This window comes from Brachyhypopomus gauderio, chromosome 18, assembly GCF_052324685.1.
Source record: "Brachyhypopomus gauderio isolate BG-103 chromosome 18, BGAUD_0.2, whole genome shotgun sequence".
Classification (NCBI taxonomy): Eukaryota; Metazoa; Chordata; class Actinopteri; order Gymnotiformes; family Hypopomidae; genus Brachyhypopomus; species Brachyhypopomus gauderio.
The window spans coordinates 4,965,827-4,978,783 of NC_135228.1; the positions used below are offsets into that span (position 1 = coordinate 4,965,827).

At 38.6% G+C, this 12,957-nt stretch overlaps 1 long non-coding RNA gene across 1 annotated transcript; it reads left to right on the plus strand.

Annotated features, from left to right (window-relative positions):
• Window positions 1-218: 218 nt before the first annotated feature.
• LOC143482225 (uncharacterized) lies at window positions 219-727 on the plus strand. Its single transcript, XR_013122167.1, has 3 exons — window positions 219-270; window positions 365-570; window positions 633-727. It is a non-coding gene; the product is annotated as an uncharacterized LOC143482225 (long non-coding RNA).
• The last annotated feature ends 12,230 nt before the right edge of the window (window positions 728-12,957 follow it).

Here is a 12,957-nt window from a genome sequence, read left to right on the forward strand (position 1 = left end):
AAAACTACAAAACTGAAGTACATGCATCTGACTGTGGATTACGGTAAAAAAATGTCACCGTACCTTGATTTCATGACTGCGGTCTATATATGTATATGAGTTAATTTTAATTTCCTCATATCAAAAGGAGCTTGCATCATAAAATGCTATTAAACTTTATAAATATATTTTGTTAACACTCTTATTCATTAAGGGGAGTTGTATTTTTGTCTGTAGAACTGCAGAACATGGGGTTAGCATGTCGGATCACCCTATAGATTGCTTCCAGAGGTAAAACCACAAGTATCTTTTCAGAAGTATGTTGTCCATTATTCATTTAGTTATCTCTCTGCTGTCAGTATAACTTTCTTCCATTTTTTTCCAGTTCTGACGACATACTTAATTGGATTAGTGGCCAGGTGGAGGAAACCAACACATTTTCCATCTGTGTATCTCGAACTGACCTCTTCACCCGTGGCATGCAGCAGTGGCAACGTCAGAAGAAAACATCTCCTAAATGTAGACTAAGGGTTACCTTCTTTGGGGAAGCAGGCATTGACACTGGTGCCTTAAGCAAAGAGTTCCTAACAGGTTTAGAAGTAGACAATTTGTGAAATCACAGTTTTATAATTTATAATTTTGCTGTTTTCTAGAAATGCTTGCAGAGATTGAGAGAAAGCTCTTTGTCTGTAGTGCAGATAAAAAAGGAAAAAATCCTCTTTACTGTCTGAACAGTTTGGATCAAAACTACTTCAGGTGAGTCTAATCAGTAGTTCTGGTTATTTTATATGTATTGAGGAAATAACCTAAAATATATTTAAATACATTATACTATTTGATTTTATCTTATTAGGAGTTCTGGAGAAATCATGGCAGCTAGCTTGGCGCAAGGGGGACCTCCACCAGCCTTTATGTGCGAATGGTGCTTCAGATATCTCTGTTCTGGTGATTCTGACAGCATTCAGGTGTCAGCTACTGATGTCACTGATCGGGAACTGTCGCTTCTTATTGAGACGGTAAAAAAATTATGAAATCAGGCGGGTACTGAAAAGTAACTATGATTATGCACTTATTAGTCTACAAGTAAAGGTGTCTTCAGTTTCATTTGAAGTATTTTTTGTTTTGTTATTAGTTATATTGGGTTAATGTCTGTTTGGGTAATTTCTGCTCTTGTACTGTGATCCGTGACCGTGCACAATAATTTCTCAAATGTACCATTGAAACACTAGTACACTATTCTGATATTGTGGATGTTACCGTCGTCTAATCCAGTGTACTCATTTCTCTAACAAATGTTTTCCTCATAATATTGTAATCATGTCTTTCCACTGTATATATTGACATTGCTGATTTAGGGGACCAGATCCACATTTTTGGACAACCTTATTTTGGACAGTCTTCTTAAGAAGTGGAAATTTAAATAATTCAATTCAATATTGTGTTTTCAGATTAGCAGTGCAACTGATGATGAGCTCGGTGAACATATTGATGAAATTCTAAACTGTGTACACTGGAAGGGTGTCTGTAGAAAAGAAAGATTACATAATCAGGTATTTATTAGGTGTTTCTTTGTTGACTGCTGAAATGGTTACTACTTTTAACACAAAACACATGGACTACTTATGTGCAGTTACAGTTTCAAAACCACTATATTTACACTATATTTTCCCTGTTCCAACACTCACTCACTCAGTTAATTCAGGGATGTCAGGTTTTATAAATTTTTTTTGCTGTTTAAAAAAAAAAAAAACGTGTATTTCTACTGTTTTTGAAGGGCCGTTATACTCCACTCAACCATGAGAGTCGTTCCGGTGCTTGATCAGCTTAGGAAAGGACTGCTGCTTTATGATCTTCTTAAGATAATGAACTTGTACCCAGAACTTTGTCTACCACTTTTTGTACCAGGAGATTTGTACCAGGACTGTTTGTCCTGTGAAGGACGAAGACCTGGTAGAGCACCTCAGGACCATCCAGTGCTGCAAGCTTTTAAATGCATGGAAATGTGAAGGTATTTTAATTGCATTTCAAATTTAAGAGAAAAAATACACTTTTTATACATGCAAATATAAGTGGGCAATATTACATGTTTTATCATTAGCATGATAAATTGCTACAGTATCCTTTACTAAGAATATCATGGACATTGTCTATGATATATCATATATATATTGTCACAGTGGGTCAGCCTGGATGACACCAGAGGGCGCACACACGCACCCCTTCTCTTACACGCATGCCCACAACCACACAGAGCACACCCTCTCATACCAGGACACTCCTCCCATCTCAATCTCCAGAATACTGACACCTGCACCTAATCAGTTCAGGGCTGTGTTTATTCCCACAGGTGGCGCTGTCCAGTGCTGCGCATTCAGCCTGCACCCTCGCCTCTTGTCGTGGGACATCCTGCCCTGTGTTCTGGACTAACTCGCCCCGCCCTGTTGGTTTTTGTTGCTATTGCTTATCCTTTTTGTTATCGTGTTGAGTTATTTCTGCCTTGTGGCCTGAGTGTTTCTGTTTTCCGTCATGGATAATAAAGCCGCTCACTCTCAGCCTCTGCCTCCTGCTGCTTCTGTCTCGGCGTCACATATATGATAAAGGACACTGAACAACTCCTAGTGCAGCGCAGTATATGAAACATGGAATACAAATTATTGAACTCAGTTTTGGTAATATTTGTTAAATGTTATAGTAAAAACATAGTAAAAAAGCCTCGTCGTGCCTGCCTCCTCCCCACGTTACAGTCACAGTCAGTAATTTCACGAAAGTAAAGCAATTTTTTTGTTTTTTTACTACTTTTTATACTATACTATAAAAAGTATAGTAAAAACTTTTTATACTACTTTTATACTATAACTATAATACTCTACAAAAATTTAGATGGTTATGTTTTAAAATGTTATTCCTGTCTAGTAGGTAGGCAGCTATCTTCCCTTGTGAAAAAGTTGTATATTTAAACATAACATTAGTATACTTGAACTATATGCAGAATAATTAAAGTATACTTTTTCTTCTTATACTTACAATTTTACCTATTTAATCAGCCTTTCAGTATACTTTGAAAAAGTATACTTTATTTGGCTGTGCTACTTTTGTACTGGCTAGGTATTTCATAAAAATATACTTAGTATTAAACTGTGCTTTTTTATGATAAACCTATCCTTTTACTAAATGTGTCCTATGAGCCTATATTTTTGCAATAGAACTTATTGTGCTGTACTTCAGTGAAAGTATCTATGGGTATTTACAATTTCAAATGAATATTCCATGACAAACGTTGTGATAATAGAATTTAACATCTTTAACAAAATGCAATTTATAACAAATGATTCGGAAATGTGAAAGCATATGTGTGAACTCATTTTTAATACAACATACATAATAATACATATTAGGGCTGGGTATTGATTCAAATTCCAAGAATCTACCCGATTCCGATTCTGAAGGTTAAGAATCGATTTATTTCGATTTAATCCGATTTAATCGATTCGATCCAATTCGGGGTTTAGTGTTATTAAAAATGTATTTGAGCTGTTTCCTGACTGTGTACAGAAGCAACATGTTAAAACTAGTATTTTATCGAGTATTTAATCAGCAAATAGTTACTGGTAGTTGGTAGTTACTGATGGCTGGAAGACTGGTGAAAAGGGTAAACATAAATCTACCTTCAAGAAAGGTATTCCAGGACAATAAACACATCTTTGAGGTGTCTATATCTGCAACAGTGAACTCCTACTGGGACACTAACCAGTGCATTATTATTATGATTGAAATAATTAAGAATGCATTTTTATTTTAAACCAAATGCATTTTTATTTTTAAAGTGCTCACACTTAATAAACTGAAAGTATAAAATGTAAACATGTATTTTTCTTTAAAGTGAGAATATAAGACAGAACTGTCACGTTACGGTCCCCGACCTCTCCCTGTTGGGCATGTGTTAACGCTGTCTGCGTCTACTCGTCTGCGTCGGTGGGTGCGGGTGCATCTTGTGATAATCCGTCTCACCTGTGGCTCGTCTCGTCATCACGTCGGGTTTGTGTGGTTTGTCTACTTAATGTGCGTTCGCGTAGCGTCCTGTGCTCATTGTTTGTTGTTTGAGTCACACATGTTCTATGTAAACGTGTTTTATGTGCGCTGTCTGCGCTTCGGTAAATGTAATAAATGTAACGATTTAGAAAGTGCAAAGGATTCTGTCTCGTCCATCGCCTTGCGCCCAACGTTACAATAACATTTTAAACTTTTTTAAACTGTAAAAACACTGGGTAAACTGTCCTTCTGTTTTTAGATTTCTGATTTGACTATCGTCGTTAACGGCACTGTCCGACGCCATGTTGTTTTACAGTTAGTTAGACCGAGCACGCCTCCGTGAATTCAGTGACTTCAGTGACGAGGCGGGGGTAAAAGTTCACTGGGGGAAATATAAAAAAATATTTTAATTTTTTTTTTTAATTGATCTTTGGACGTACTAATCGATTATCAGAAATTGAACACATTTATAAAGCACAACTAGAGCTGAGAGCAAGATCTGATTCCAGTACTCTGTTCTCAATATTGATGCCTGAATTACACTTTATTTTTTCTTGCAAGCAGAAATAAGATTGAGATACTAGTGGTTGCTGTATTTTATTGACTGCAGCAGACTTTATAATAATTACAAAATAATGTTATGCTAACCCATTCTAAGTTATTCAGACAATCAGTCCTCAAGAAAAATGCTTATTGACTAACCGATGCGGACTTAGTTTACATGAAATCTGGAATTTTTCAATATTCTGTACAAATACAAATAATTCAGAAATTACAATAAAAGTACTAATTTCAGTGCCTAAGCCTAGGCATACCTGCATGTTGTTAAAGACTACATTTGTGCAAATGCAGTTCCTTGACTGTTCTAATCTCTTTCGAATGGATTAGGCAGAGGAATTATGAATGTGTTTTCTCTAACCGAGACCACAATACATTTATTCCTTAATGTTTTAGGGTAGACAGCGATTACATTATCAGACTCCTCAACTTCATAAACAAAAATTGATGAGATTTGAAGCTCAGAATTTCTACACAGTGTCCGAGGTAATTTCGTAAGCTCCTTTACCACCACACAGCATTCCTGTCTACAGTCACAATCAGCTGAACTGCCATGAATACATTCTACTTTGAATGTTATAAGACCCTTAATAGCACAAATCATTCCATTATCTAACCTCACTACTGAGTTATTCCTTTTCACCATCTTTTTTCTAGCTGAATGAAATAGCACATTGTTCGCAACAAAGCGACTGTAGTGCCACCTAAGACTGATCTTCAAACCTACTAAGTGTTCCGCAATTCTATCTATAACAGAGATACTAGCTTGTGCTGAAGGCTTACCAAATACACGAACATCTCCATTTAAATGTTTTGACCTAGCTGGCTCTCTGGCTCTGTATTTCACAGAATAACTGCTGAACATTGTTGTTACCATTGGACGTGCATGTTTTAGCTCTTTTTGGGATACTCCTCCACCGCATGAATCGCTTAACAATCTGTAAAGGAACATGAGTCGTTCCATTAAAGAACTTCAAAAGTACGCCATTAAATGATTCAAAGGTAAAGGTTGAGGTTGCCCAAAGAGGTCCCCAGTTTCGAACGCTTTGAGTTAGATGCATTAACAAATGTACATTAAAGGTCACATTTTGTGATCCATAAAGCTTCTGGAACTCAATTACAAACTTCCTCAGTGCCTTTTCTGCAAGGTCTATATCACACTGCTTGACTTTGTCTTGAAGAAGAATATACACCCTGAAAACCAAAAGGAAAAGGTGGTTCCAGAATTTTCTTGGTAGAATACACTTCATTGTTGGCAATGCATAAAATATGAGAAATGCTCTCCATTCAGAAGCTTTCCAGTATTTACGTTCCTCCACTGACCTAGGAGTTCTAGTAATCTCCACTGGAGGCTGAATTGCTAGCAGCTCCTTGTCTATCGTCTATCAATTTTCTTTTGGTACCAATGTACCATTGATTTTCATGGTGATAAGAATCAAACCAATGACCAGCAAGCTGTTTTGTTACACCTAAACAGACACTGTGTTGATATTCAAGCACAAATCCATTGATCATCTGAAACTTGTCAAGTTTAATCAGAGGGGATGGACATTTAACCCCTAACACTGGACATTTGGGAGTGGCTACTAATGCACTGCTGTAATGCTCACTTTCAGTCCTTTCAGCAGGCTCTGGTAGATAATAGGCATAAGAACCACCCCCTTTGTGGTAACAGAAGTCACATCCATAAGTTCCGTTGAACTGCTTAGTATTCCGGAGCAAAGGCCTTGCAACTGAATCTGAACTACAAACAAGTAGATGTACTTTTGACACATGTACAGTATTTAGTTTGTCCACCCATGTAATGCCTTCATTTTGCAGTACCAATGCTTCATTTACAAAGGGTGTCAGCAAAGTCATCATATTTGGTTTTTTAGGTCCAAACCAGAGACATGGCACACATGTATTATGTTTGCGATCATGGGGACCTAACTCTATTATCTGGCACTGTATAGGCCAAATCTGGTATTATGAACTTTTAAATACAGGAATTCCATCGCAATTCCACAACAAAGTTAGGTCATCTTCACCTATTTCACCATTTATTATCAACTTTTGGTACAGTGCTCCATTCTGAATATCATTAATTGTATCACTTGCAGTGACTTTTGTAAGTAAATTTACCTCTTGGTTTTCCAGAAGTTCTTTTATCTGGGTAGACAAACTCATGACAAGAAAAAAATTTGCCCTTTTTTAGGCTTACATTAGCATCAAAAGGTGAATGGCAAATATCACACTGAGATGGAGTACTCTTTGTTGCTCCCAAGTATTCACCATAGGTTTTGTGAAACATATACTGTGTTTCAGGCACAATACCTGGAAATGGGCATTAAACATTCTAAGGAGATGTTCAAGAGCTTGTCCAGTACAGTTGTGTTTGAGAACATATGCCATCAACAGGAGCAAGCTCTGTGCCTTTGTAATTGGAGCCCCAGGATAGGCAGGTTCATCACCACTGTTCTGGAAAATGGAAACAAAAAATTTAGATCTTCCCCAGATCTCTAATAAATTTGTTAAATAACAAGCTAATGTAACATCTAGTGAAAGTGTCAAATTCATATACGGTGATGTAAAATTATATAAAGTACTGTAGTGCGTATAAAAAAAAACAAACAAAAAAGCGCACGAGAAACACTCAAACACGCACACAGAAACGTGTAGACTCTAGACAACGACGAGCACAGGAAACTGCGCGAGCGCACATTAAATAGACAAACCACATTAGCCCCATGTGATTACGAGACGAGTCACAGGTGAGACGGATTATCACAAGACATAGCCATCACCACGTAGTTCCACAGATTAATTACAATGATACATAGAAATTTCATTCAAAGAATATTTATAGAAAATTAATTACCTGACCATAAATTTCTCCAGTATCCAAATGAAATTCTTCTACACCATTGCTAAAATCGTATGGTGCACTGGACGTTTCCTAATTTGCCAACTAAAAAAAGTAAATGTTTTAACTGGACAATAAAACAAATTCACTGAAAAGTTTAGTCAAAGAAGTTGCAATATTGGTAAATAATAATAAATGGTAATTATTGCCAAAAGAATTCGCTCACCCATTAAAATCATTGAATCATTGGTTCCAATCACTTCCATGTCCACAAAGCTGCAGCTAATTATACAGACTGCTTATACAAACATTAGTGAAAGAACGGGGTGCTCTCAGGAGCACAGTGAACTCCAGCATGGTATCATGATAGGATGCAGCACCTGAGCAACAAGTCCAGTCGTAGAGTGTAGAGTGTACAGACACTCATGGCTTTGTGTTTCCATGGTCGAGCAGCTGCTTCCAAACCTCACATTACCAAATGCAATACAGGTAAGCACAGGCATGAAAATCTGTCACCTTTCGGCGAATTTCGCCGTTTTGAAGTTGAAAAGGGTGACCTACGTGAATCGTGTAGATCCGATGAGTTTTTTGTTTGGGGGGGGGTAGTCGGGAGATTATATGTATATATTTTAATTATCATATTGACTTAATAAGCAAACAGAGCACTTCCGAAATTGGCAATTTCAATGACAGTGGAAGCAGTTTCCGTCCAGAACCTTCATAGAGGCCAAATAGCGTTTCAATCATACGAACGTTCTTCATTCATGTTATTAATTTACTGCTAAGCGGGACGAGAAGCAGGACCTAGTGCTACACCGGGGACAAGTCAGAACAGCGTACATTTACCACTACATTTACCAGATCGTACATTTACCACTACATTTACCAGATCGTACATTTACCACTACATTTACCAGATCGTACATTTTAATTGGGTGGATTTAATTGGGTTATTAATGGTCAATCGTTTTCATATTTTGCGGTAAAACAAAGTTACTGCCGTTCGCTACAGCGTTGAACACTGTCAGATCTAGCCACAAGCTCTTGTGATAAATAGGTAGATAGATGGGCCTATTAAGTTCGTGTCAACCCCGTGTAGTTAACGGTGACATAAAATAAGAATCAAGATTTTTTTCTAGTGTGTCTGTAGTTGTAACTGGTGAATCCAGGGACGTGTGAGGATCACATTCGCACCAGGGCTGAAAAGGTTGAAGATGAAGTTGTAAACTCTTGTCGTTTGAGTCTACCCTGTGCTTTAGCTCATGTTAGAAAATAAAAACACGTGAACCCTGATATTTTTACAATAATTTTCGCCGCTGATGTATTTATTGGTTCATTAAGACGTAATGGTTTTGACTGAGCCAATGGCGAAAGCGGCTTCGTGCGTTTACGGATTGCGTTTACATTGAATCCATTGACATGACAGTCAAAAAATTTTTTTTATGGATTTTACTATATTTTACGGAGCCCGTAAGGTGACATCATGTAAAAAATAAATAAATAACGCGTGGCCACGACTTATTAACGCGTGGGAATGAGATACTAACGTCGCCTTTCACACGCGGCAACAAAGTTTATTTTTTTCACAGTAAAGCAAGCAAATCCCAGGGATGTTCGCGAACTGACTGCCCAAGGAAGGTAAACCTGGCTTTATATAAAGTAATACTTAATTATCTTGTTCGCACGCGTTAGTAAGTCGTTCGCATGCGTTAGTAAGTCGTGGCCACGCGTTATTATATTTTTTACATGATGTCACCTTACGAGCTCCGTAATATTTGGCATCACCTGTCGCTGTATCCCCGTACACCAGCAGCCACCCCCAACCCCGTCGCAGTATACCCATGACGTCACATGTCAACGCCCCCCCCCACATGTCAACGCCCCGTCGCCGTATCCCCATGACGTCACATGCCCCGCCCCCCGGTCTTCTCACCTTTTTAACCCCTGACCCATTTTCATGCCTGTAAGCAGATGCTTTTGGCAATATAGTATATAGTATAAACATTCTGGCCTTCTGGACTGAAATTAGCATTTAGAAACTTGACATACAAATTCATATTTTTTTTTGGAAGTATATGTAAAAGCCAAATTAAAACACAAAACAGTAATTTAACATTAACAATTTAACATTAATAACAAATTCAGTTACATTAAAAACACTTTTAATCTGTCTGCGCAGTCATCTCACTGTAAAGATTCTATAAAACATACCCAACCGAGCATCTTCATTAAGTGCACATACCCTGTATCTCCACTTTTTGCACATTTTATGAGGTTCACTTACCATAAATTTACACTTATGCATTTATAGATTTTAGAAGATCTGGATCTCACGTATTTAGTTTCCCTTTACAAAGTTTATCAACTGTCAGGATTCCCACTGCATGTTTGCACATCAGTGACAATGCTACTGTGGCCCGTGTAGCAATAGAGCAAACCCGACTACGCCACCTGGGGAATTTCACCCCAGGACATGTATTAACCCAAGCCAATAAAGGCACCTAGGCACACAGGTAAACCTGAATAAAATGTTCAGAGATGTGGATTTAAGGTAATCAAAGGTTTATTCACAACCCATCCATAAAATCACTTCATTTATTAGTATTATTTTAAAAACAACAACAATGCAGAAAACAGTAAAGAAATACAGGAGCTCCGACGAACTGGCTGTGGGTGTCAAAGAACTAGCGGTCTCGCCCGGTCTATATTCTAAAGTCTCCAATACACACATACACGCAAAAGTGCAATGCACATGAACTCACACCACTGCAAATTAAGGTGCCAAACCACGAGTGAATGGACATCCAGATGTCCTACAGAAAGAAAAGATACAATTAGAATATGCAATTGCTCCGACCTCTAGACCCACAGGACGCCCCCACAGTCAATATTTCCCAGAAGTCAAGAAAAATGCTTTAAAAACAAAACCACTAAACCAGAAACTGCTGCCAAAATAAACCATAATCGGTTAACAGAACAAAAACATTATCAACCCATCGGTTAATAATCAAATAAAAATATCACATCAAGTACAGCAAAACAACCAATAAACGAATTAGACAACACGATACATAAAATTACACAGAAAAACCAAAATAGAAAAAAAACAAGGAACCTAACCGACGGCGTATCCAACGCAGCCAAAAGGAAACAAAACAAAACCAGCACAAACAAAGCAAAACAAAACAGCAGCGACTCCAATTTCACTAGGTAGGTATGGAAACATTTCATTAAAACATGAATTGACGAATAGCTGCTTCCAGGCCCGCTCGTTCCAATCGCAACCCGGACCAGTCACTGGCGATACTCACACAGGACCTTCGGCCGCTGCAATTCACAGCTCACACCCTGTTAGTTGTTGCGCCAACCCACGTTACTCCTCCGGATCAGTGCTGCTTCAGCACACCCGGGTTAAAGTAATAAAACCGCCGTGAAGCCACAACAAATGGCTACAATGTAAAAGCCGGTTTAGGGAGCTTTGCGCCAGCCATCAACACGGAGTGGAAAATAGAAGCTTGCATGAACCAGCCAAACAGCACACCCATTCAATGACTCAGCCCAGCCACAGCAGACCACAACAGAGTGAGGATATTGCCTACCAGCAGCACCACCATTCGTGTGTATATATGCTAGAGCCAACACCCACTCTTAATTGGACACACCTGGCGCTCACGTAGAGGGAAGGGGGGAGGAGAATGGAAACACCTCACACTGACTATAGTTGCAATCACGACTCGCAACCCACTCGTAGCCCATCACAGGCTTCACCTGTTACACTACACAGATACTAGTCCACCAAGCCAATATTATCCACAGGTCACTGCCATGTCAGTGTTACTGGTGTAGAGAATGGTTCACCCAAATAGTATTATCTCAGGTGTGCCACAGTGGAAGTCCTGACCACTGAAATGAGGACTAACAAATTATGTAGAGAACCAGATGTGCTACAATCTGTGTGATTTATGGTAAGTGGACCTGATAAAATGAACAATAAGTGTAGATACAAGGTAGGTGTATTTAATGAAGTAGCTCATCTATGTGTATAATCATACAAGAAATAACTTTACATTTACTTTACATTACACATGCAGTACATTCTAAACAAGTAATGTATTGAAAATATTTAGAGATGTATTAATTAATTATGCTTATATGTATAAATAGTAGTGGTGGGACTTTAACGCGTTAATTTCGATTATTTAATTACAGGAAAATGAACAAACTAAAAAAATTAACGCATTTTAAGTAGGTGAAAACAACACGGCGCTAGTAGGAGGTGGTGAAAGCGGTCAGATGACCGGCCCTCTGCGCTTCTAGGTATAAGTATGTAAATGAGGGGCGGCGCTTCTAGTGTTAAAGATTTTATTTGAATTAAATATTACAGGATATTATTAGGTCTCAGCAATTCCTCCAATGGTGTACTCAGATTAGGCATGACATTCTACTCATTTTCAAAAAACATAGGTCTCAGTTTCAGTATATCAGTAACAGCTTAATTGTTCAAAATCTTAACCTGTACTTGCCATTATATAGATAGCTTAATTAACGGTTGTGCCAAATGTGGCAATGCAAATTTCTGTAAGCTGTTTTTTTTATTTTTTGCCTGTCATACTGTTAAACATTTGTTATTAGGGCAAAGCCATGTTAATCAGCATCCAATCAAAAATGTATGACGTGATGACATCAGCATTAATGTATATGCCCACGCGTATCACGCACTATGTTCGAATAAACGGCTGACTTAAGTGAGTTGAAGTTGTGCCAGAAACAGAGAAGGTTGTCCAGTGTTTTCTCTTAGCTAAGCTAATTGCTTATTGTGTACCCTAAGTAACACACGAGTGCTGCTGCGCAGGGATGGCGAATATCCCCACAGGTTATGGGCCCAGTCACTTAGGCCACAGGTGGAGCAGACTTTTATTCGACTGCGAAGAGAAAAATTATGAACTTTGGGAAACAAGGTTCCTCGCTCACATGGAACTCCGTAGTCTCAGGGAGACCATTACGGAAAGGCCAGATATCGACGAGGAGAATGAAAGAGCTCTCACCGAAGATGAGGCAAAGAATGGTGAGGCGTATGCGGAACTTGTACAGGTTTTGGACAACAAAAGTTTATCGTTAGTAATGAGAGAAGCGGAACGAGACGGAAGAAAGGCATTGGCGATTTTGCGAAAGCATTACGTTGGCAAGGACAAGCCACGAGTCATGAGTCTGTACTGTGAACTGTCCTCACTCTGCAAAGCTAGCGATGAGACAGTTACCGAATACATAATTCGAGCAGAGACTATTTTCACGTCATTAAGGAGAGCAGACGAACAAATTAGTGATGGACTCATGATTGCTATGGTAGTGAAAGGGCTACCCGAGTCCTACAAACCGTTCGTTGTGCACGTTACGCAGACAAATGAAGTCGTGACGTTTGGCGAGTTTAAAAGTAAACTACGCAGCTATGAGAGTACAGAAAAATATGGAAGAGGAGACGTGAACGAAGACAACGTGATGAGAATGAGCGGGGCGACGAAAGCGCGCGGGAGAGGCAGAGGGAAGAA